The sequence below is a fragment of the Aulonocara sp. 'chitande type north' Nkhata Bay genome, linkage group LG5, assembly GCF_057382095.1.
Source record: "Aulonocara sp. 'chitande type north' Nkhata Bay isolate Kocher_YH1m ecotype deep benthic linkage group LG5, A_spYH_male_GT1.1, whole genome shotgun sequence".
Taxonomy (NCBI): domain Eukaryota; kingdom Metazoa; phylum Chordata; class Actinopteri; order Cichliformes; family Cichlidae; genus Aulonocara; species Aulonocara sp. 'chitande type north' Nkhata Bay.
In genome coordinates, this window is record NC_141348.1 from 38,084,778 (window position 1) to 38,111,063 (window position 26,286).

A 26,286-nucleotide genomic window follows, 5' to 3' on the forward strand; every position below is an offset into this window, starting at 1 on the left:
CTCTCCCTCTCTTTCTTTCATTCTTTCTCACTGTCCTATCCCCCAGTCATGTCTGTCCTGTCTTTAAAAAACGAAAATAAAATAAATACATAATTATAATAAAGGTCAATCAAATGGACCAATATGGCAAGGCCATGATGATCCACTTAGTAAAGTAAATCCACTTGGCATCTTTCTTGGCCTTCAGACAACAATTCTGATGGCTAAAGATCCAAACGGGACAGGCAAAAAAAAAAAAAAAAAAAGATTTAACCTGATCCTCTTCTAGCTGCCCTCTGTCCTGACCACATGGATACGCTTCTGTTCTTGCAGCTCCTGAGCTAAAGTGGTCCTCTGTAAAGAGCTTATTTTATTATAATAGATAGATTCTCTCATTCTGAAACTCATTTTCAGTGAACGTCAAAGACAGCATGTCATATTCATCACTTTTGGTATTGCCATATTCCGATTAGCTGTATGCACACACGCAAACACCATTAAACACATTAAAGACTGTATAAAATCAAAGTGCATATAAACAATTGACCTCATCATAATGAAACATTTCTTCATATAAACACAACTACTGGCTTAGTTTTGAATGAGTGGACAATGAGTGTATGATAAGTTGCAGTAAGATTTGTTCTGTGAAACTCATTTCTAAACAATTTAAATCCCTGTCAGCTGCAGGGGACAAAACCTGCACAAAACTCCATCATCCATCTCTATTACATCTGCAGCCTAAAGCTGTAAATTCACAGTGTGGTCTTGTTAAATTTTCTGGGATCTGCGATTTCACAGAAAAATGACACACATAACGAAAACTGAAATGGAGCTAGAGACACCCGAGGAATTTGTGTTTTACAACAAGTGTAGTGAAGTGAAGTGAAGTACATCTACAAATTAAAGCTTCTTGCTGATAAAGTGATGCCAAAGTTTTCACAGGCAGGGTGTAGATCCAGCCAGAGCTAACTGAGAATATCTGCTTCTGAATCTAAATGCTATAATTTTAACTGCCCACTGGAGCAGGAAGCAGAAAGGCATTAAATTCCCTTCTGTTGATTAACTCTGGCATCTTTGGAAGACACACACACACACACACACACACACACACACACACACACACACACACACACACACACACACACACACACACACACACACACACACACGGCGAGTCCATCTACAGCACATCTTACCCACTTGCCTCAGAGTTATTGGACATCTAGAATGGAGGAGAAGGAATTTCTCTAGCTCTGCTCTTGTGACTTTGTAATTTACTGCAAAGTTTTCCAGATAACAAAACAGAAAGTGAAACAGTGCAGTATCCTGTGCATTTTCACAGGTCTGCATACAGTCCTGTGAAAATGAGTATCAATAAAAAAAAAAGAGATGCCGAGACAGACAGAAATGAATGCTTTAGAGATTCTTGATTTGAATAGTATTTTGGGTGTAAACTAAACATTTATCTTTATCTCGTTATAACACATAATTTATAGCTTTGATTAAAAGAAACAAGCACATTTTTTTGAATCTGTTGGAATTAATGTGTTTTAATTTATGACTACCATTATCTCCTCAAAAGCCCATTGAACTCCAAATGCCACAATCTAAGGAAACATTACACAGTGAGATATACTGAAAAACAGCCATTCAATAAGTCTTACAGTAGCCGAAACCCCAGTCGGAGTGCCTCTAGGTAGCTTTTTTCAATTTTTTTCAAGTAGCACATACAAGCTTTAAAGCAGCCTCAAGGAGAGAAGCAGCATCTCAAACAAACCTGATGTGAGCTGGAGTGAAAGTGACACAGTGAGGTCAGTGTGTGCCCTGTGGTGTCACCTGTTCCCACCTGACACACAAACTGGTACAAGCTCAGAAACCAGCTGCTGAGTCAGCTGGGAAGGCGAGTAGTGAGATTGGAGGCAGCAGACCGAGGTGACAGATCAAGTGATGGAAGCCAGATGAAGAGAAGGTAAAATAATGTTAAGTGTTTAGGGCAGGTGGAAAGGACATCAGAGAGGGAGAAAGAAGAAGAAACAAGGTAAGACAGAAGTGGAGAGAGCAACGCAGCAAAAGATAGTAGAAATTATTATTCAGTATAGTGGACAGGAAGAGGGTGACAGTAAATGGAAAATAAAAATAAGATGATGTCATAGAGTAAGTGTTAACAAAGAGAGAGAGAAAAGGCACAAGAGACCTTACCTTGTTATGTAGGTGTCTGTCACATCTTGGAGGGTGTTTTTGTACCATGAGAGAGTGTAATGTAATTAAAAAACAAGTTCACACCTTTGATGCTTTGATTCTGATTTCCCATATCAAATTAAGCTCAGGGGCATCTTCATTCCTGGGTTTAGCCTTTAAGGCGGCTTTTCTTCTCCTTTGCCATACTTTGCAGGTCAGAACTGTAACTTTGATCCTCATACAGTCATTTTTATACCCACAATCTGTCTGACATTAGACCGTTCAGCTTAGTGATGGTGTTTTTGGCCAATCACAATCAGGGTGTTGACAGCAACACAAACTGTCTGGTCTTGCTAGCAAATAGCTTGTTATTTTTTCTCTCACAGTAGTTTATTTTTACATTAAGGGTAGCATTTGAGGTTACACAAAGAAAAGGTTTCTGTTTGCAGTATAGAAATACACAATTCAGACGCTTTATTTGTGGTGGACTTTGTGGAATATTTTAACAGCATGTTGTTTTGCACAGATTTGTGCAGATGGCAAAATTAACTTAGATGCATGTATTCAAATAAAATAAATATTTATAGTATTTATATATAGTATTTTTATTATATATGATTCAAAGGATGTAACTGTTCTTCAACAAAAAGTCTGATAACATAGCAGTCAGGTTATACAATTCCCCCTTATAAAATTATAGCATTTAAATTGCCCAGTCATTATGTATTTCTTTTAAAGGATCAATTAAGTGGAGTCTACACAGCAGGCACAGAGTGAGCAGAATGTTAGCAGGTGCAGCAGCAACTACACAGTATGTGTTTAGGCGCAGTATTGAGCAGTATGTCACATGCTCCTTTGAAACGCTCAGAGTTCAATACACGATCACTGCAGCAACGCACATAAAATATGCCATAAAAATGCACATTGGGTTGTGTTTACAGCCAAATAGCATGAGTAAAACACGAGCTGTTGCACAGCCTGTAAAGACAGCTGGATTTATTAAAATGCAAGCTTATCTGCATCTGTCAGACGTGTGTGATGTATTATTATTACATAATTTTTGCATTTTTGTTTCAGTGTGCCACCACAGTGGGTTTTAAATTATACAATCAGGTTATGATTAAAGTGCAGACTTTGAGCTTTAATTTACAGGATTTCACAAAAAAACCCCAAAAAAAACGAGCTGCATTATCTGTTTATGCATTACAATTCTACTGCAAGGGCTTGTCTCATGTAGGTATACCCTTCTGCTAAGAGCCTTCATTATGTAAGACTCATCTTAGGGCAGAGTCATTTCACACCTTTTAATAATACATAGTTACATTTTGTCACAGACCCCTATTCAGAGCAATCTGAGAAATAGTGCAAACTGGGTGGTGACATTTGGCTGGAAGGACATCAGATTAAAGCTATATCAGGTTCTTAATATAGTGGCAGTTCATTTATACTCCAGAGAATATGCATTGAAATTCATGATCAATAAGGATTCAGCTGACAGCTGTGAATGTTCTCAGAACAAACCTTTGGGACACTTAAAAAAAAAAAAAATAATAATAATTATATATATATATATATATATATATATATATATATATATATATATATATATATATATATATATATATATATATAAATAAAACACCCAGCACGCCCCTGCGGGCGGTTTATCCTTCAAGCTCGGGTCCTCTACCAGAGGCCTGGGAGCTTGAGGGTCCTGCGCAGTATCTTAGCTGTTCCCAGGACTACGCTCTTCTGGACAGAGATCTCCGATGTTGTTCCCGGGATCTGCTGGAGCCACTCGCCTAGCTTGGGAGTCACCGCACCTAGTGCTCCGATTACCACGGGGACCACCGTTACCATCACCCTCCACATCCTCTCGAGCTCTTCTCTGAGCCCTTGGTATTTCTCCAGCTTCTCGTGTTCCTTCTTCCTGATATTGCTGTCATTCGGAACCGCTACATCGATCACTACGGCCGTCTTCTTCTGTTTGTCTACCACCACTATGTCCGGTTGGTTAGCCACCACCATTTTGTCCGTCTGTATCTGGAAGTCCCACAGGATCTTAGCTCGGTCATTCTCCACCACCCTTGGGGGCATCTCCCATTTTGACCTCGGGACTTCCAGGTTATACTCGGCACAGATGTTCCTGTACACTATGCCGGCCACTTGGTTATGGCGTTCCATGTATGCCTTGCCTGCTAGCATCTTGCACCCTGCTGTTATGTGCTGGATTGTCTCTGGGGCATCTTTACACAGCCTGCACCTGGGGTCTTGCCTGGTGTGATAGACCCCAGCCTCTATGGATCTTGTGCTCAGAGCTTGTTCTTGTGCTGCCATGATTAGTGCCTCTGTGCTGTCTTTCAGTCCAGCTTTGTCCAGCCACTGGTAGGATTTCTGGATATCAGCCACCTCCTCTATCTGCCGGTGGTACATACCGTGCAGCGGCCTGTCCTTCCATGATGGTTCCTCGTCTCCCTCCTCTTTCTTGGGTTTCTGCTGCCTGAGGTATTCACTGAGCACTGGGTCAGTTGGGGCCATCTTCCCAATGTATTCTTGGATGTTCGTTGTCTCATCCTGGACTGTGGTGCTGACACTCACCAGTCCCCGGCCCCCTTCCTTCCGCTTAGCGTACAGCCTCAGGGTGCTGGATTTGGGGTGAAACCCTCCATGCATGGTAAGGAGCTTTCTTGTCTTTATGTCAGTGGCTTCTATCTCCTCCTTTGGCCAGCCTATTACCCCAGCAGGGTACCTGATCACAGGCAGGGCATACGTGTTGATGGCCCGGATCTTGTTCTTACCATTCAGCTGACTCCTCAGGACTTGCCTGACCCTCTGCAGGTACTTGGTGGTTGCAGCTTTTCTAGCGGCCTCTTCATGGTTCCCATTTGCCTGCGGGATCCCCAGGTACTTGTAACTGTCCTCTATGTCTGCAATGTTGCCTTCTGGTAGTTCAATCCCCTCAGTTCTGACTACCTTCCCTCTCTTTGTTACCATCCGACTACACTTCTCCAGTCCGAACGACATTCCAATGTCATTGCTGTATAGCCTGGTAGTGTGGATCAGTGAATCGATGTCTCGTTCACTCTTGGCATACAGCTTGATGTCATCCATGTACAGGAGGTGGCTGACAACTGCTCCGTTCCGTAGTCGGTATCCGTAGCCAGTCTTGTTAATGATCTCACTGAGGGGGTTCAGGCCTATGCAGAACAGCAGTGGGGACAGAGCATCTCCTTGGTAGATCCCGCACTTGATGGTAACTTGTGCTATGGGCTTGGAGTTGGCCTCTAGTGTTGTACGCCACATCCCCATTGAGTTCCTGATGAAGGCTCTTAGGGTCCCATTGATCTTGTACAATTCTAGGCATTCCAGTATCCAGCTGTGGGGCATTGAGTCATAGGCCTTCTTGTAATCAATCCAGGCAGTGCACAGGTTGGTCAGTCTGGTCTTGCAGTCTCGGCTGATTGTTCTGTCTACCAGTAGCTGGTGTTTTGCACCTCTGGTATTCTTGCCAATTCCTTTCTGTGTCCCGCTCATGTATTGACCCATGTGCCTGTTCATCTTAGCCGATATGATGCCTGACAGGAGCTTCCATGTAGTACTGAGGCAGGTTATTGGTCGGTAGTTGGAGGGGACCGGTCCCTTCTTGGGGTCCTTGGGGATCAGGACCGTCCGGCCTTCAGTTAGCCATTCCGGGTGTCTCTCGTTAACTAGCAGCTGGTTCATTTGTGCTGCCAGACGCTCGTGGAGTGCAGTCAGCTTCTTCAGCCAGTAGGCGTGAACCATGTCGGGCCCTGGTGCTGTCCAACTCTTCATACTGGAGACCCTTTCTTGGATATCTGCCACTGTGATGGTTACTGGACCCTGTTCAGGGAGGTCGCTGTGGTCTGCCCTCAGATCCACTAGCCACTGAGCATTGCCGTTATGGGTTGCATCCTTCTCCCATATGCTCTTCCAGTATTGCTCCGTCTCCAGCCTTGGTGGTGCTGTTCTCTTATTGTTCCCTTGCCACTGAGAGTACACCTTTGCTGGTTCTGTGGAGAACAGCTGGTTTATTCTCCTGCCTTCTATCTCTCTGGTGTACCTCCTCAAGCGGCTGGCCAAGGCTGTGAGTCTTTGCTTGGCAGTTTCCAAGGCCTCAGGTATGGACAGCTTGCTGTATTTCTTAGGCACCTTATTTGTCGCACCTTTCTGCAACTCCGTTAGTTGGCTAACCTCCCTCCATGCTACTTTGATCTTGCCCTCTAGCCTCCTTCTCCATGGAGGGTACTGCCCCTTGTGGCTGTTCAACTTGTAACCAAGCATCTCACTGATCACTGCTGCCGTATTGTAGATCAGCTTGTTAGTGTCGGTAATTGTGGTTGTAGGTATTGCCCGTAGTGCTGCATTAACATCATCTAGCAGACCTTCTGAGGGTACTTCACGTAATCTTGGTAACCGGCTACGGGGGATCCAGGTTTCAAGCTTGGCCATGATCCTATTTTTCAGGTCAGTTCCTCTCGCACTCAACGATCCTTCTCCTATCGCACTTGGGGCTATGTACCCAATCTCGGGTGGGGGTGATGATATCTCCCCCCTGACCTGGTGTCCCGACTCCTCCTTGCCGTAGCATTTGTGTTGTACCTCGTCAATCTCTAGCTGTGAGAGCAGTCCCTTCTTTCGAATGTTGGAACACTGAGCTACTAGTTGTTTCGCCGTCATTGTGGATGTTGGGTATCGAAGAATCCATAGGTCCCTCATCCTATTCATGTAGCCCCTTCCGCCGGGGTTACTTGCGTAGTAGCATTCCAACAACGCCCTGTTTTCGTCCCTTGCCCACCGATGCCTTCTTGTTCCAGTAGCCCACTTTTCGTCAGGGTGCCCTGGTTCCTCAACACCTGACGCGGACCTTGTTGATCCGGGCGACGTCCGAGCCGGCATGCCTTCATATTTATCTGTCTCGCTCATGTCTGCGGTAGGCTTGCTTAGCATAGGGGGTCTAGCCTTAGGACCCTTACTGGATACAGACGCCCCAGGCAGGAATCGAACACATATATATATATATATATATATATATATATATAAAAATAATAAGCAGGACCTGGTTCTCACAGGCGGCTCTGTTTATTTGATGAGGAATCAGGAATTCATTGGAATGACATCATGTCTCCGGATTGCTTTTTTGTAAACATGTCCTCAAAGGTTGTCACTGCAACTGCATACAGAATAGAGCTCCGTGTTCATCGAAAAAATTACAAAACCAAAAACAGTGGCACTGTTAAAGCCTGACTTTTAAAATGAGAATATAAATATTGTATAACACGAATTTGGTTAGAAAAGTACATTAAAGCCCATCCTGTCTTGCTTAAGTCCAATTCATTAATTTTAAATGTGAAAGGAGAACCTGTATCTCTGTGTGTTTGCTGAATGTAAGCAGCCAACATGTGGCTTTACATCTGCAGGCAAGAATTTTTGTTCATGGAAGCATGTTATATTTGAGTGTGCACTGTCAGCATCTAGTACCGACTCTCTGCACTCTAATTATAAACAAATAAAGTGCTCATTAGTCACTTTGTAAACAAGAGGAGGGAGAGGATAAGAGGTCCCTGCATAGTTTATGCCCTTGTTTAAAGGAGCCACCGCAGAAGGAAGACAGAAGTGTGAGGGTTACAGTTAATTTCACCTCTACAGAACCTGTAACTTGATCCAGATTTGGAGAAAATATAAAATAAATTGTTTTATTTTGAAGAAAAGCCCCCAAAAATATTAGTACACTGTCAATTACAGTTCTTACAAATTAAATCACAAACAGCCAAAATCAAAATCGATGCCAAAATTGGCAGCTCAAACTTCTAATTCAAATTCTACCAGAAAATTGCTGATGTGTAGGTGATGTGTAGGCGAGTGCATTTCTTCTTCAAGAAAGTTGCCAGTCAAACTGTTGATGTAGCTACTCCAAAAGCTTCTGCTATCTCTTTTTTTTCTACCTCCTTAGGCCTAATGACAACTTAATTCATTTGCACCAAAACTTCTTTATTTTACATTTACAAATATTTCTCAGTCACATTTAATAGAGGTTAGGTACTGTCCCCATGTCTGCCCGGCTGACTCAGGTCTGCTACATATGTTTCTTGTTTACATCTGCCTCTCTCACGCTTGCCGTATCTCGCCGGGCGGAGCTCATTGTGGGCACCTGCCCCTGGCCCTTGCACCTGAGATTAAACCGGTGGCTCATTGCTTAAACTCATCCACTACTTAAGCCTTTAAGACCTACCATAGAACCAAGTCCGCCAGAGCTTATATTATATTTTTACATGCTGTGGAGCCATTTTTGGGAGCATTTCAAGTTGCTATACATCAATACAACCATTATAGCCCAGATTTTAATAATATGTATTCATTAAGTGCATAGTAAGTACATAAATTGCAAAAAAGTGCAATAAACTACAAAAAAATTGAAAATCGTTTTTGCTTTTTTAATATATATTTGTAGTTAGAGAAATTTAAGAGGCTTATCCCTCAAAACTGTAAATACAAAAAAAGTTGCATAAAATAGTTTCCTACCACAGGAAATTTATTTTGAGTGTCTTCATAGTTTTATTTTTGAAATACACCAATTTTTATACACTGCAGGAAAAACGAAAATAAATATTATACTGCAAATTTGCAAAAAAGCAGCATATGCATCAAAATAAACTATTTCCAGCAGTGCAATATGAGTCCTAAGCATCCCAGAAACGACACAGAAAGTCATAAAGTCAAAGATAACTTTTAAAAAGACGAGTATAGGCCCTGAGGCCCTGATAGTAAAAAAGACTACATTTCCGCGAAAATGACGTCACTTCCGGTTTCGGGCAGGTAATGGCGGAAATGCAAAAGTTCGCGCTGACGTCTATTCCAACGTAGGAAGTGTTATGACCAGCTGATCGGATCGGTAAAGCGTGTTTCTGGAATATTATGTTTTTGTTCCTGCAAGCGCTTTTTATGCAGTTTTTGCAAAGCTTTATGTGGAAGGAAACCGTGACCTAGGACAAGCTGATGGCATAAGATGTAAGTACAACTCCTCCGGTTTCATATGCAAAAAAATTTTTTGCGCTAGCTTACGTGGTTGCAGAGCTACTGGGATTTAAAAATAGTTACGCAAAACAGAGCGTGCCCGCTCCGATCGGCTGTAAAGGGTTAAGGTAGTGGCTGGAAACATCTCGTCGCTGGACTATTGAGTAACCTCGGTAGTAAGCTCCGGAGTACTAGTTTCTTGTTGCCTTTTCGCGTCGCTGATTCATTGGCTTAATCACTTATTTTTCTGTGAACAGGAATTCCGTTTCCCTGGGAGCCCTGGGTGTGCAAGTTTGCTGGTGTGCTGTGTTTTGTGAAGTCCCTTGTGTGTGAAGAGCTCCTTTTCTGGATTCCCCTGTGTCCTGGATTCCCCCTGCCCTTTCACTTGTATATATTCGCACCTGGTGTTGTATAGCAATAAACGGAACTGTATTTTAGCTGCCTCGTCTGCATTTGAGTCCATCCCACATCGTGACAGAATAGTCCAGCCACAACTATGGACTCAGCAGACTCTGCGACACCTGCCGCTGTCTCCTTGGAACAAATATTGCAACGACATGAGCAAATGCTGATTCGGCTCAGTGGAGAAGTGACGTCTTTAGCCCAGGCCCTCGCTCAGCTGACGCCACGCATGGAAGATCAATCCTCCGCCTCATCTCCACAGGTAACGTCAGCTCTCGCGGCTGCCACCTCTTCACCATCTCCTCTACCGGTGTCCCTAGACCGATACTTACCCACACCAGAGACTTTTTCAGGGGAGATGGCGAAATGTGGTGGTTTTCTGATGCAGTGCTCTTTGCAGTTTCGACAACTTCCCCATGTGTTTTCTAGTGATGGAGTGAAAATCGCATATTTCATTCAGTTGCTACAAGACTGTGCATCAACCTGGGCACAAGCTCAACTACAAGTTAACCCTGAGATCACTTTCGCTGACTTTTTGTCTACATTTCAAGCTGTGTTTGACAAAGGTTCCAGCGCCGAAGCAGCCGGTCATCGCTTACTCAACCTCAAACAAGGTAAGCGCAGCATGGCTGATTATTCGGTTGAATTTTGGACCCTGGCCACACAGACTAAATGGGGAGCAGATACCTTAAGAACCACGTTGTTGAATAATATAAATGATGATTTAAAGGATGAGTTAGGGGTACGTGAGCTTCCTGCTTCTCCTGAAGCAGTGATGTCATTATGCATTCAGGTGGACGATCGGCTGCGAGCACGCCGGGACGCACGGAAATGCACTCATCGGGAACCTCTAATGACACGAGACTTTCCCCCCGAACAGCAGAGGGCGCGCGAGTACAGCGAAAGTGAGAAGGGGGAACAGCCGATGCAGCTCGGCCACTCACGGCTCTCTCCTGCGGAGCGTCAACACCTTCTCGCCTCCGATGAGTGCTTATATTGCGGCCGCAAGGGCCATTTCATTTCTTCCTGCCCGGCTCTAGCAAAAGGGCACGCCTGCCCGTAGTAGAGAGAATACTGGTGGGCGATCTTTCCAACAAACTCTCTCCCCCCGTCTCATGTTGCCTGTCAAGCTAACAGTACGTAGCGTTTCTACTCTAGTCGATTCTGGTGCCGAGCAAAATTTCATTGACTCTTCACTAGCCTCTAAGTTGAACATTGAAGTCAAGTTACTGTCTGATCCCCTTTGTGTTTCTGCCCTCTCTGGTCAACGTCTGGCTGACATCACACACATAACCAAACCACTTTCACTCACTCTATCTGGCAACCACACTGAAAGGCAATGCTTCTTTGTGTTTTTGGCTCCTTTGACCCCACTCGTGTTAGGTCAATCGTGGCTTTTGCAACATAACCCTCAGATAGATTGGAGAAAAGGAGCGAGTGACGGGATGGAGTGCTGAGTGCCACATGAACTGTCTAAAGTCTGCCACGCCCCCAATCGCTTCTCTCTCTTCCCCGGCAAACCCTCCGAGCCACCTGATTTATCAGTAGTTCCTTCCGTGTACCACAACCTCGCGGCCGTCTTTAGCAAGGATGACAGGGCTCTAGACTAACTTTTTGCCATGGGCGTACCGGTACGCCTAACTTTAAAAGGTTAGGCGTACCGGCACAAAAGTTAGGCGCACACAAATTTTATAATAATTTATATAATATGTGTTTTTCTGGATACACTGTGCTTTTTCAGCATTCAAAGATTGATGACACCGTGTCAGAGCACTGGCTATGAATTTCAGAAGGATCGGGCCTTAACTTAACAGAAAAGTTAGCAATAGTTCTTTTCCTATTACAGCTACATCCACGTCTGTCGTGCCTAGGCTGCTCACTAGGGCTGGGTATCATCACTGATTTCTATAATCCATTCGATTCCGGTTTTCAAAGTCCCGATTCGATTCAACTTAGCCTCAGACAGTCAGAAATATTATAATTCTGATCATTTATCAGTACTGACTTCATCAGAATTGTGAACATCAATGCAGATGCCTTTGTGTGAAAGTAACTGAGAATAAAACAGAAAAACATGGAGATTTTCCTGGTCTGGCTTTTTATAGCAGATAACCTTAAAAATATTCTACAATGTTCTGCATATAAAGTTTAAATTTCTTCAGTATTGAACAACAGAAAAAATAGGCTTTCTTGTCCGAGGTCATTTAAGTGAAAAAAAGAAAAGAAAAAGACAGCAGCCACAGCGCTGTAAACAACGGTAGACTGGTGGGTAATAAGTAGAGCTGGGCAATATGAGATTTTTTCATATCACGATATGTTTTTTTCATTTCAGGCGATAACGATATCTATCACGATATAAGCCAAATAACTATATTTGTAAGATTTAAATGTGCCGTTGCTCACAAGTAAAATGTGAAATAATCAGCAGCTTGTTTTTATTTAAATATTTATTTCCCATAATAAGTTCAACAGGGTAGATGTACTTAAGGAATATGAGACTTTTTCAGATAAATAAAGGCAAATATTGCAAACTACACAAAAGGCAGCCGCTAAAGCGTTTAAGTTTCAAAATAGAACAAACGAAACAGACTACTAAATTGTCAATTCCACTTAGAAACAAAATATTAATTCTAAAAATAAATCTTAGTTTGTTTTACAGAAGAACAGACAAAACTGACTAACTTTTATCAATATCAAATAAACTGAGAACTAAAAGGAAATTCTCAATCTCTCCTTGTTGTATAGCTTAGCTTTTCAAACAGTTTTAACAGTTACTTTAGTCTGACAAAAGCCGAATGACGAATTAGCGCTTCCAGTCAGACACTGAGGCTACGTCCACACGTACACGGGTATTTTTGAAAACGGAGATTTTCCGTTTTCGTTTTAAAAAATAATCCCGTCCACACATAAAGGCAGAAATGAAGGAAAACGCTGCTATGAACATGCCAAAGCAGCAGGTGGCGCTAGATTCCTAACCGTGCAGAAATGTTGGCCAATCAGAAGTCTAGAAGCCTCGGTGGGAAAAAGTAAACAAAGCTGCGGCATAGAAGCAGAACCGAGTCGTATGTGTGGACGGACAGTAACTGTGTGTATATGTAAGCATTTAAACACTGCAGAGAGTAGAATTAACAGTAACAGTATTGTAGAAATTCATTTCACCGAAACAATAACGTGGCGCACAGTGTGACGCATGCACCAGTTTATTGTATTTCCAGACTTGCTTTCGGCACAATTTACAGTGCACGCTACTCTGTTTTTTGTCAGACTTGAAATAGCCGAAATACCTTCACACTAGAATCAGAATCAGAATCAGAAAGGGGTTTATTGCCAAATGTTGAGCAGGTTTACAACATTAGGAAATTGCTGCGGTGCTTCAGTGCAAACATAGTGTCATAAATAGCACTTAAATAGACATGAAAAAATAAAAGTAGGGATAAGAATTAAAAGTGCTACGTAGAAAGATATGTGCATGAGCTATACATGAGATATATACATGAGAATAAGAATTAAGAGTGCTACGTTGAAAGATATATACATGAGTGCAGGTGGTGATCAGTGCCAATCATGGAATGATGCAGTGAACACAGCGTAGGGTCATGTGTTAGTAGCGGGAACAGTCATATGGTTATTGTTCATGAGTCCAACAGCAGAGGGGAAGAAACGGTTCTTATGGCGAGAGGTTCTGGTGCGAATGGACCGGAGCCTCCTGCCTGAGGGGAGCAGGTCAAACAGACTGTGTCCAGGGTGAGAAGGGTCAGCTGAGATCCGAGCTGCACGCCGCAATGTCCTGGAGGTGTACAGGTCCTGCAAAGATGGGAGTCTGCAGCCAATCACCTTCTCAGCAGAGCGCACAACACGCTGCAGTCTCTGTTTGTCCCTGATAGTGGCTCCAGCGTACCACACGGTGATGGAGGAGGTGAGGATGGACTCGATGATTGCAGTGTAGAACTGCATCATCGTCCGTGTTGGCAGGTTGAATTTCTTCAGCTGCCTCAGGAAGTACATCCTCTGCTGGGCTTTCTTAATGACGGAGGTGATGGTGGGCTCCCACTTCAGGTCCTGGGTGATGGTGGTACCCAGGAAGCGGAATGAGTCCACAGAGGTGATGGGGGTGTCAGTCAGGATGATGGGGGGGAGTGGAGCTGTGTGCTTCCTGAAGTCCACAATAATCTCCACTGTCTTCTGGGCATTCAGCACCAGGTCACCAGACGTTCAACCTCCCTCCTGTAGGCAGACTCATCCCCGTCCGAGATGAGTCCAATAACGGTGCTGTCATCTGCAAACTTGATTAGCTTGACAGACTGGTGGGTGGAGGTGCAGCAGTTGGTGTACAGGGAGAAGAGCAGAGGAGAAAGAACACAGCCCTGAGGGGAGCCGGTGCTGATGGTCCGGGAGTCCGAGACATTCTTTCCCAGCCTCACATGCTGCTTCCTGTCCGTCAGGAAGTCAGTGATCCACCGGCAGATGGGGTCAGGCACATTCATCTGGGAAAGCTTGTCTCGGAGATGGTCTGGAAGGATGGTGTTGAAGGCAGAGCTGAAGTCCACAAACAGGATCCTGGCGTAGGTTCCTGGGGAGTCCAGATGCTGCAGGATGAAGTGTAGGGCCATGTTGATGGCGTCGTCTACAGACCTGTTGGCTCTATATGCAAACTGCAGGGGGTCCAGGAGGGGGGCCGTGAGGGTCCTGAGATGGGAGAGAACTAGGCGCTCAAAAGACTTCATGACCACAGATGTCAGAGCCACGGGTCTGTAGTCATTTAGTCCAGTGATCCTAGGTTTCTTGGGGACAGGGATTATGGTGGAGGACTTGAAGCAGGCAGGCACATGACATGCCTGCAGTGAGGAGTTGAAAATGCCAGAAAACACTGGGGCCAGCTCGTTTGCACAGTGTCTGAGGGTGGCAGGAGACACGCCGTCTGGGCCGGGAGCTTTCCGAGCATTCAGGTTCTTAAACTGCTTCCTCACATCTGCTTCATGAATATGAAGAGTTGTGGTGGGAGGAGGTGGTGTGAAATCCTCTTTTGTGTGGGGTGAGGAGGGGGGTGTTGTAGGTGAACAGTTTGAAGGTGGTGATGGCTCTATGGAGGGGGGAGAGGTGGGGGAATTAGTGTCCAAAGTGCCTCTATTGTTGGGGCCGTTGGAGGTGTGAAGGCTGCCTGATGGCTCGTCAAAACGGCAGTAGAAGTCGTTAAGGGTGTTGGCTAAGAGCAAGTCATCAGTGGAGTGGGGGGTTTTAGGCTTGTAGTTTGTGATATTCCTAAAACCTTTCCACACAGAGGCCGAGTCATTCTCTGAGATCTGCTGCTCCATGGCATTCCTGAGGATATAGTCTCGGACAGGGGGCCTCAATTCACTTCTCATGTTTGGAGGGAGTTCTGTACCGCCCTGGGGGCCATGGTTAGTTTGTCGTCTGGTTTTCATCCCCAGAGCAATGGACAATTGGAACGGGCCAACCAGGAGTTGGAGGCAGCTCTTCGCTGCGTTGTGTCTCACAATCAATCCACCTGGAGTGAACACCTGCCGTGGATAGAATACGCACAGAACAGCCTAACCTCGACTGCCACGGGCGGTCTCCCTTTGAAGCCTCTTTGGGTTATCAGCCACCGCTGTTTCCTGCACTTGAAGGTGAGCACTCTGTCCCCTCCGTTCAGCACCACCTCCACAGGTGCCGCTGCGCCTGGCGTGCCACCCAAGCTGCCATCATGCGGATTAAGGAGCGGAATAAAGCCCTTGCTGACCGCCAGCGGACCCCAGCCCCGGATTATGCTGCTGGCCAAAAGGTATGGCTGTCAACTCGTTTTGTACCGCTCAGAGCAGAATCAAAGAAGCTCTCGCCCAGCTTCATTGGACCGTTTGAAATTGACTCTGTTGTTAACCCTGCCTCTGTCTGCCTAAAACTGCCACGCAACATGAGCATTCACAATGTCTTTTAGGGCTGCACGATATTAGGAAAATCTGCGATGTGCGATAACTGTGATCAATACTGCGATAACGATATGACTTGCGATAAAATAAATAGCAAAAACAAAACAAAAAATGAATACATAATTTCCATTTTACTACAACAGTTTTATTTAATGAAAGCTGCTGTATTAGCAGTGTAACAACAAAATGCACTTTAACATTGAAACATTGCCCCCATAAAAAAATTTCTGAGGCTTGAATTCTGAAAGACATCCTTCCCGGTCTCTAGAATTAGTTTTAAATAAACTTAACTTAAATTATACTGCAAATTATCTCAATGCAGTTGTTCATCATTTTACCACTCACCAAGTAGTTATGATGTAAGTCAAAACTGGAGAGGAAACTTTACTGTAGTGCTTGCGTAGTTTTCAGCTTGGCTCAGTTCAAACATGACAGTCCAGCGGCATGTTTCGTACATTTGTGGAATGGCGACATGGGAAAAGTAGTTTCGTAAGGGGATGCGGTATATCCGGTCCACTTTATGTATCAGACTGGTGAAGCCCTCTCTGCTAACTGTATTTATAGGCACCATGTCTTTGTCAAAAAATGTGTAATGTCTCTGTTATTTCTTTGTACCGCTTTGACGTACAAGTTGTTCCACTTGAAAAACTCTGATACAGAGACGGCTGTTGGACTGCGGTGCTCTTTGTCTTAACATTAGCAACCTTTATTTGGCTAGCCCTGTCTTTCTGGAACTATTCAAACAGTTCTCTGTGGTTATATTGAAGATGATGGTGGAGATTAGTCGTGTTTCCTCTGGTGGTTGCCACGAGTGTTCGGCAAGTTTTGCAGAGTACCTGTGTTTGGAGAACATCGTCTTTATCAAATCCAAAGTACCTCCAAATAAGCGAGGTACTTTTTTTTTTTTTTTAGGCATGAGTTCATAGTCAGTGGCGTTCTCGTCATGCGTCTCGCTCTCAGCCTTTACAAATCTGATTCGTTGCTGCAGCATTGTTCGCTCCCCACCTGCGTAGGAGGCGGGCCTCTAATCCATTTGATTGGTTAATGCCGTGAAGGGCTCCATTCGACTGGTAAAATGTGTAAAGGGGTTTCTTTGATTGGTAAATTCTTTAAAGCACGTGTGTAAACATTTTAAGGTACCCAGTTATCGCAGTTTATGTCGTCTTTTGCGATGGGCCCATCGCGGAGGCTGATATCGCGATGACAATAAATTTTTGATTTATTGTGCAGGCCTAATGTCTTTCATGTCTCGCAGATCAAGCCATTGCTCTCCAGTCCGTTGTGCCCTCCTGCCAGGCCCCCTCCACCCGCCCGGCTCATGGATGGTCAGGAGGTGTACAACATCACTTGCATCATGGACTCTCGGTGCCGGGGGAGGGATGTCAAGTACCTGGTGGATTGGGAGGGCTACGGGCCAGAGGAACGCTCCTGGGTGCCTCGGTCAGCTGTCCTGGCTAAAGGTATGCTGCGGGAGTTCCACCGTCAGCACCCGGGTAAGCCTGGTGGGTCGCCGGGAGGCCCCCGTTGAGGGGGGTACTGTCATGGTCCCCATGTCTGCCCGGCTGACTCAGGTTGGCTACATATGTTTCTTGCCGTGTCTCGCCGGGGCGGAGCTCATTGCGGTCTCCCGCCCCTGGCCCTCACACCTGAGATTAATCACACACCTGTGGCTCATCGCTTAAACTCATCCACTACTTAAGGCAGTGGCTGGAAACATCTCGTCGCTGGACTATTGAGTAACCTCGGTAGTAAGCTCCAGAGTACTAGTTTCTTGTTGCCTTTTCGCGTTGCTGATTCATTAGATTAATCACTTGTTTTTCTGTGAACAGGAATTCCATTTCCCTGGGAGCCCTGGGTGTGCAAGGTTGCTGGTGTGCTGTGTTTTGTGAAGTCCCTTGTGTGTGAAGAGCTCCTTTTCCGGATTCCCCTGTGCCCTGGATTCCCCCTGCCCTCTCACTTGTATATATATTCACACCTGGTGTTGTATAGCAATAAACGGAACTGTATTTTAGCTGCCTCGTCTGCGCTTGAGTCCATCCCACATCGTGACAGGTACGTCTGTTGATGCAAGCATCAAATCAGCCAATCACATGGCATCAACTCAGTGCATTTATTCATGTAGACAAGGTCAAAATAACAAAGCAGCAGAATGGGAAACAAAGGTGAAATGACTGACTTTGAATGTGGTATGGTTGCTGGTGCCAAATAGGCTGACCTGAGTATTTCAGAAACTGCTAATCTACTGGGATTTCCCTGCACAATCTTCTTTAAGAAAGAGAAAAAAGAGAATGGTTCGAAAAAGAGATAACATGTAATGAGAAAAACTGGATGAAAACACCTTGTTGATGTCAGAGGAAAATTGCCAGACTTCTTTAAACTGACAAGAAAGCAACATTAACTCAAGTAACAACTATGGCATGCAAAAGAGCATCTATAAACACACAACACGTTGAAGTCTAAAGCATATGGGCTAGCAACAGAAGACCACACTGAGTGCCTCTCCTGTCAGAAAAGAATACAACACTGAGGCTTCAATTCACAGAGGCTCACCAAAATTGGACAATACAAGATTAAAAAATGTTGCCTGTTCTAATACATTGGACATTTGGATGGTAGGATCAGAATTTGGCAACACGAAACAACAGGAAAACATGTATCCATCCTGCCTTGTATCAGTGGTCCAGACTAATGATAGTGGTGTGATGGTGTGAACAAAATGTTTCATCGGCGTGATGGATCACAATATGATGAATGAAATATGATATTTCATTAATTAGTATCTTTATTCATTTATGTGAACAAACAAATCAACACTGTTTTAAAGGAGGAAGATAAAAATTTGACACCAAGCCGGGGATGATTCCACCACGTCCAGACTTCCCTGTTATTACACTGATGACAGAAAGCCAGAGTTGTCCACATCTAATAGGTAACAAACCATTTACTAAACCTGCTTTCTGGTCCCATATGGGCTATACATATTGGACTGATGAAGCTCATGTTTACTGATTAGAAAGCAGGAAAGCAACAATATTTCCAAATGCAGGACTGAGTTTTCATTATTCACTCCAGCCTCAGTAGCCAGTGAGGAAGATGAGCTCTGTTTGTTTTTGTCTGTGGGAAGGTTTTTAGACCTCCATTTCCCCATTGGAACCTTGTTGTTGTTCTTAAAAACACATTAACAGGGGAAAAAAAAAAAAAGAGTCATTAAAGCCACAACCTGTGCTTTCGGTCTACAGGGAATTACACAATTTATATAGAGAGAATAACAACAGAGGCTCTATTAAAAGCAGAAAATTATCTTATCTCTGCTTCTATGAAATGAACATTTTGGCCATTTTTACTACACTGTCATTCTTGGGACAGTTTGCGGGTAATTTGCACATTAATATAACAACTTCGCTGTTATATTCAGACCTACACACTGCACCTTCTCCAAGTCTCATCTTTGATAGAGAAGAGGGTAGGTGACTGTAACTTGATCACTATTTTATCTACATACTGGACAAGTGGCAACCAAGAACGGATATATTTGGTTGCATTCAACTTTTTAAAATGCATGATAAACTGCCAGATTTTACCTAATCTATACAGTTTAATCACATTTTGAAACAGTTACATTTCTGCATTTGCAGAATGAAAATTTATTACTCCATGGAAACAGTTTTAGTCAACTGGCTAATGTCAGCTTGTGAGCATGGAATGCAGTTCTGCAAATGAGCTCAATCAATGCTGGGGTTTCTGGGGTCACTGAAAATACCAATTTCCACACACATATTTTTAAGCACTTTTTTGTTATAACACTGCTGTCCACCATAACACTGTTTGCTGAGGTGTGAGGTATGCTACCACCTATACTGGACGCAGTCCTGAAAATAATGGAAACAGCATCAGATTCACTCTGCAGGACAATGTGATGACACTTTGTGATAGAAATATTTCTGAATAACAAAATGTAAAACTGAAGGAATGATACAGATATGTCTGCGTTTTACTTCAACCAATTCACTGTTGCTGTAAGTAATTTAAAATATTGTGTTAAATGAAATAATTTGTCTGTAAACACTTAAACTGCATGGCTAGGACAGACACCGATATGTGCAGTTGGGTATGTCGACCATGCTGTTACACCAGTTCAGCAGGCGATGAAGTGAGGTACAGTGAGTGTTCCCTGGGGAGAGGGGAACACTAATCTGAATGACTGAAAAACATAGGAAAGAGCACAAAAGTGGAGAGTGTGAGGGTTGGTGAAATGGTGAAAAAAAATGAAATGTGGATAGAAACCGAGAGAGAGGGGGATGGAACATTCAGGTTTAGAGGGTAGAGTGTAGAAGAAAGTGTAGAAAAGAGGGATGTAATCCATGATCCAAATGGAGGGCGGCTTGCTGTTAGGAGTAGCAGGGGAATGGGGCTCTCAGACGGCCATACTGGGTAAAAATAGCCGAGAGAAGCAGGGCAGGACTCCTCTATAATGAATAATACACAGAAGAGGAGGGAGGAGGAGCGGAGTGTAGAGAAGAGGGGGGGCTGGTTGGCTTAGATAATAATATAATTAATTACAGGAATTGTGCTTTCTCACTAATCATCTAGTCTGTACAAAGATAAATGATGCTAAATCTTTTATATTACTTATTTATATTACTTGTTTATATTACAAAACATCAATATTTGAAGGTTGCAGATAAGTCAAAACATGCCATAACCCATGTGAGACCACAGATCAGAGAGCATTACAAAACCATTTGGGTTTTAGAGAAGTGAGAGGAGAAATGTGAGGCTTTTATCCCCAATGTAGCCACAGAGACACAAGGATATGCAGTAAGCTCTTTCTTTGAATCAAATATTCACACAGTGGAGAGAAGCACTGTATAACACAGATCCCCATGGATCTGCCTAAGACAATTTGTACTGTGCATCAACACAGGTACAGTTCATTCTATAAACTCAACAGGCAGCAACCTTCAAATTTTCATTTTCTTCTAGTGAAAAGCTTGACGTAACAGACCTCTATATACATTACCTAACACTGCCACAAAAGCACACAGTCATAACGAACATGAAGATGCTCCAGACAATATATATATATATACATAATTATTATTCCCTTGCCACTGAGAGTACACCTTTGCTGGTTCTGGATCTGAGGGCAGACCACAGCGACCTCCCTGAACAGGGTCCAGTAACCATCACAGTGGCAGATATCCAAGAAAGGGTCTCCAGTATGAAGAGTTGGACAGCACCAGGGCCCGACATGGTTCACGCCTACTGGCTAAAGAAGCTGACTGCACTCCACGAGCGTCTGGCAGCACAAATGAACCAGCTGCTAGTTAACGAGAGACACCCGGAATGGCTAACCGAAGGTTGGACGGTCCTGATCCCCAAGGACCCCAAGAAGGGACCGGTCCCCTCCAACTACCGACCAATAACCTGCCTCAGTACTACATGGAAGCTCCTGTCAGGCATCATATCGGCAAAGATGAACAGGCACATGGGTCAATACATGAGCGGGACACAGAAAGGAATTGGCAAGAATACCAGAGGCGCAAAACACCAGCTACTGGTAGACAGAACAGTCAGCCGAGACTGCAAGACCAGACTGACCAACCTGTGCACGGCCTGGATTGATTACAAGAAGGCCTATGACACAATGCCCCACAGCTGGATACTGGAATGCTTAGAATTGTACAAGATCAATGGGACTCTAAGAGCCTTCATCAGGAACTCAATGGGGATGTGGTGTACAACACTAGAGGCCAACTCCAAGCCCATAGCACAAGTCACCATCAAGTGCGGGATCTACCAAGGAGATGCTCTGTCCCCACTGCTGTTCTGCATAGGCCTGAACCCCCTCAGTGAGATCATTAACAAGACTGGCTACGGATACAGACTACGGAACAGAGCAGTTGTCAGCCACCTCCTGTACATGGATGACATCAAGCTGTATGCCAAGAGTGAACGAGACATCGATTCACTGATCCACACTACCAGGCTATACAGCAATGACATTGGAATGTCATTCGGACTGGAGAAGTGTAGTCGGATGGTAACAAAGAGAGGGAAGGTAGTCAGAACTGAGGGGATTGAACTACCAGAAGGCAACATTGCAGACATAGAGGACAGTTACAAGTACCTGGGGATCCCGCAGGCGAATGGGAACCATGAAGAGGCCGCTAGAAAAGCTGCAACCACCAAGTACCTGCAGAGGGTCAGGCAAGTCCTGAGGAGTCAACTGAATGGTAAGAACAAGATCCGGGCCATCAACATGTACGCCCTGCCCGTGATCAGGTACCCTGCTGGGGTAATAGGCTGGCCAAAGGAGGAGATGGAAGCCACTGACATAAAGACAAGAAAGCTCCTTACCATGCATGGAGGGTTTCACCCCAAGTCCAGCACCCTGAGGCTGTACGCTAAGCGGAAGGAAGGGGGCCGGGGACTGGTGAGTGTCAGCACCACAGTCCAGGATGAGACAACGAACATCCAAGAATACATTGGGAAGATGGCCCCAACTGACCCAGTGCTCAGTGAATACCTCAGGCAGCAGAAACCCAAGAAAGAGGAGGGAGACGAGGAACCATCATGGAAGGACAGGCCCCTGCACGGTATGTACCACTGGCAGATAGAGGAGGTGGCTGATATCCAGAAATCCTACCAGTGGCTGGACAAAGCTGGACTGAAAGACAGCACAGAGGCACTAATCATGGCAGCACAAGAACAAGCTCTGAGTACAAGATCCATAGAGGCTGGGGTCTATCACACCAGGCAAGACCCCAGGTGCAGGCTGTGTAAAGATGCCCCAGAGACAATCCAGCACATAACAGCAGGGTGCAAGATGCTAGCAGGCAAGGCATACATGGAACGCCATAACCAAGTGGCCGGCATAGTGTACAGGAACATCTGTGCCGAGTATAACCTGGAAGTCCCGAGGTCAAAATGGGAGATGCCCCCAAGGGTGGTGGAGAATGACCGAGCTAAGATCCTGTGGGACTTCCAGATACAGACAGACAAAATGGTGGTGGCTAACCAACCGGACATAGTGGTGGTAGACAAACAGAAGAAGACGGCCGTAGGGATCGATGTAGCGGTTCCGAATGACAGCAATATCAGGAAGAAGGAACACGAGAAGCTGGAGAAATACCAAGGGCTCAGAGAAGAGCTCGAGAGGATGTGGAGGGTGAAGGTAACGGTGGTCCCCGTGGTAATCGAAGCACTAGGTGCGGTGACTCCCAAGCTAGGCGAGTGGCTCCAGCAGATCCCGGGAATAACATCAGAGATCTCTGTCCAGAAGAGCGCAGTCCTGGGAACAGCTAAGATACTGCGCAGGACCCTCAAGCTCCCAGGCCTCTGGTAGAGGACCCGAGCTTGAAGGATAAACCGCCTGCAGGTTTTTTTTCCCCTTCCATCAGAACCGGATTTGCAATTCTTGCAACTTCATACTGATTCTGCACTGTACAAAAAGACAAAAGCAAAAAAATGAAAGAAAAAAAAATTCACTCCACAAATTGGGGAACCTAATCAATCTGTCATATTCTACAATGACACAGTTCCTTATTGAATAGTAGCAGCAACAGCAGCAGTGCATTGTTTGAGCCTTACTTGTGGAAAATTGATTGCCACGAGCATTATGTCGCTGAATGAGTTTGTTTACCCTGTTCAGTTTACAAAAATGATGGGGGAGATGTTGCAGCCACTCAGTTCTAAACTAATCACCCTGTCTCTTGATAACACAGCAAAACAATGATGAATGAATTTCTCTGAGTGAAAAGGTAGACGAATCGCGTTGTTCACTGTTTGACAATCTCAAAACGTTGGCCATAATCCCCTGCTAACTTCCAATTCTGCTCTGTCGGGTGGAGCACCTTTAAAACCATAATATGTCTGTACATATCCCTAAGAGTGCTGAACAGCTATCATAATGCTTTTAATAAAACCAGAGACTATTAAATGGGAGCTGACTATATGGTGGTCTCTTATGGTGCTCTTGAGGAGCATCACGATTGAGATTATGAAGCAGTTGAAGATGGACAGAATCCATTTATGATTAGCTGGTTTGTTGCTAAATCATCAGGTTTTCCTTCGTTTTTATTCTCTGGAACATTTTTATGGCTTACATAAACTTCAAAGGCTTGGACAGAACCTCTTCTATGTGTGCGCATGAATGTGCATGTAAACCTTGTGAATATGCATGCAAGAGGGCAGGGGAAAGATGTTAGAGTGGTGCAGATCTAAAACCAAGAGCTAAAAATATACACAAAGTGCTTGCAAAGTGAAACCAGCATTCAAATATTTAAATGACAATGCTGGTGTGACACTGAACCCTTTTAGCAGATTTATCAGCTCAAGTAGAAAGAATGTAGGGAGGCAAAGTTAAAAGTTTAAACCGCTGAATAAATTGGCAGAGGGATATTCAAGTACTTTGAATTTTAAAAAGCTATTTATTTGAAGTTCTGTTTATTGGACCATGGCCTGTACAGAAAAACATCATTACACAAATATATGAAGCTTGTTTATCAAATCATAACAGCTACAAGACGATGCTACTGGCTCCGTAGTTGCTTTTACAGGCACAGCTGGAAGGCAGTGTTGTCAAAAGCACTGAGGTTTTTAAAAAATGTGTGCTGGAGTTTATTTCTGACTCGGGTAAGGCTAAATTCTGCAATCTATAATGTATTTGCTGTTCTAAAGACTCAAAAGCTTGGTGTTCAATGGGGACAGATGTATATGAAGAAAGAATGCACCAATCAATATTTGGATTGGTTAATGCTCTGATCCTGATTTAAAATACAGGACTGAATATTGATGACAACAGGCCATCTGTCTAGTTAACCAGTTGTTTCTGGTTTAAAACCCCAATGTGACCCTTCTGTATGGAGTTTAAAGTTAGTCACTGCCTGAGTTTCCTCTAGGTATTGTGAGTATTCATTCCATGGGTGTGTGTGTGTGTGTGTGTGTGTGTGTGTGTGTGTGTGTGTGTGTGTGTGTGTGTGTGTGTGTGTGTGTGTGTGTGTGTGTATCTGAAAATCACAGACAAGGACAGTGCTCTCTCTCTCTCTCTTATTCGCTCATATTTGTTGTAACACCTATTTGAAAGTTTACAACACAAAATGTTGTTGATAACTTCATTAATATTATTTAAATTAATCTGTATTTAGCCACTCGACATGCAATGTGTGTATGACGAGCAATAAAATGAAGTGCACTCGAGAGAGAGAGAGAGAGAGAGAGAGAGAGAGAGAGAGAGAGAGAGAGAGAGAGAGAGAGAGAGAGAGATGAGCAATGAGAAACTAGCATGAATATAAATAACAGCAGTATGCTAAAGCCTAAAGAAGCTCACACTGAGCTGAAATGAGCACAATGCAAATAAATGATGTGAATGACAGTACATATTTGTCTGCAGAATTTATTTTGTAAAGTTAAGAAAGCAATGTTTAGATAGTTTTAAATAAAAAGGAAAGATTCTGAGTCTCTTGCTCAGCTCATTAATATCAAGTCAGTAGATACTGTCCTATCTGAGTGTATCTGATCTTAAGTAGGCCGGACGAGTGAAAATGCCCTTTCTTTCACTGTCAAGGCATTTAGGTACATGTTTAATCCCCGAGATTTCGTACTATAAAATAAGGAAATGCAATTTCAACAGTACATTTTCTTTTCAAAGTTTTTGTTGATAGATGAACATTTTTTTACTGAAACTTCTAAAGAAAAACAGAAGCTTTTCTGTTATCTAATTGCTTATCTATTACTTGAGTAATATACTTATACGTATACATATATATACATAACTAATAATGTAATATGGAATGCCGTGGGGGAGGTGTTTATCAGCAGGAAAATCTGTAAAACCTATGAAAATACAGCTAAAAGTCCAAAAATGTATGCCCTTCTTTATATTTTCCAAAGCTGTCCAGCTGCAAGATTGGTGTCTTTGCCATTCTCCCATCCCCTGCTTTACACCCCTGCCTTAAAGGCAAGGTAAGGAAAAGTTGTAGAAAGAAAGCACATCATAGCAAAATGTATCTATATTCTCTTTTTCAGAGATTTTACATTATAAGCTAGAAGGACGAAGAATCCATAGATCCATAAAATCCAGAGAAATGGAAACTGGTGCTGTAACTCACACAGAGACTGTGTGAGAATTTACACCTCAGCCTAATTAATTATAATTAGTTAATTGACTGAAACAAGGCCTTTATGACTATATAAAGAAATACCCTCCCACTGACATCATAAAGGGCCAAGGGTAGAATAGACTGTTAGAAACCAAGTGTTAAGAGCAGTTGGAAACCTCAGCTTCTGATTACTTGTACAAACATGACTTGATGATCCACAGTTGCAGGAGTATGACAGAAATTAAGGAAAAGCATAATAAAGCCTCTTTAATTACTGTTGGTTGTGGTCTTTTCATGACGCCACCACCTCCGTGTATTCGGAAAACATCAGTACTAGGGCTGTACAATTGACTGAAATGTATAATAAAAATAATGGCTTCCAATAATTATGAAAATTACATAATCAAGGAATCAAACGAGGAAAAAATAACTATACAATTTTTCTTAAAAGTCAGACAAATGCATGATTTTTCTAAGTCAGGTTCTGTATAAATCAGAATCAAATCTCACAATGTCAAAAGTAAGCAAATTAAATGTAGGTGTTATTATTTTATCATCTTGCAACAGTGGTAAGTGCAACTTCTAAATATAACCATGTTGTAAGATAAACCCTTTTTTTGTCATATGAAACTACAAATCTGCTTGTTTTAGATTGTTTGATT

The 26,286-nt window shown here is 43.6% G+C and overlaps 1 protein-coding gene across 4 annotated transcripts in view; it reads right to left on the bottom strand.

Annotated features, from left to right (window-relative positions):
• Positions 1-26,286, bottom strand: part of slc12a5a (solute carrier family 12 member 5a) — a 197,630-nt gene that overhangs the window by 139,959 nt on the left and 31,385 nt on the right. The gene's annotated exons all lie outside the window — the stretch shown is intronic.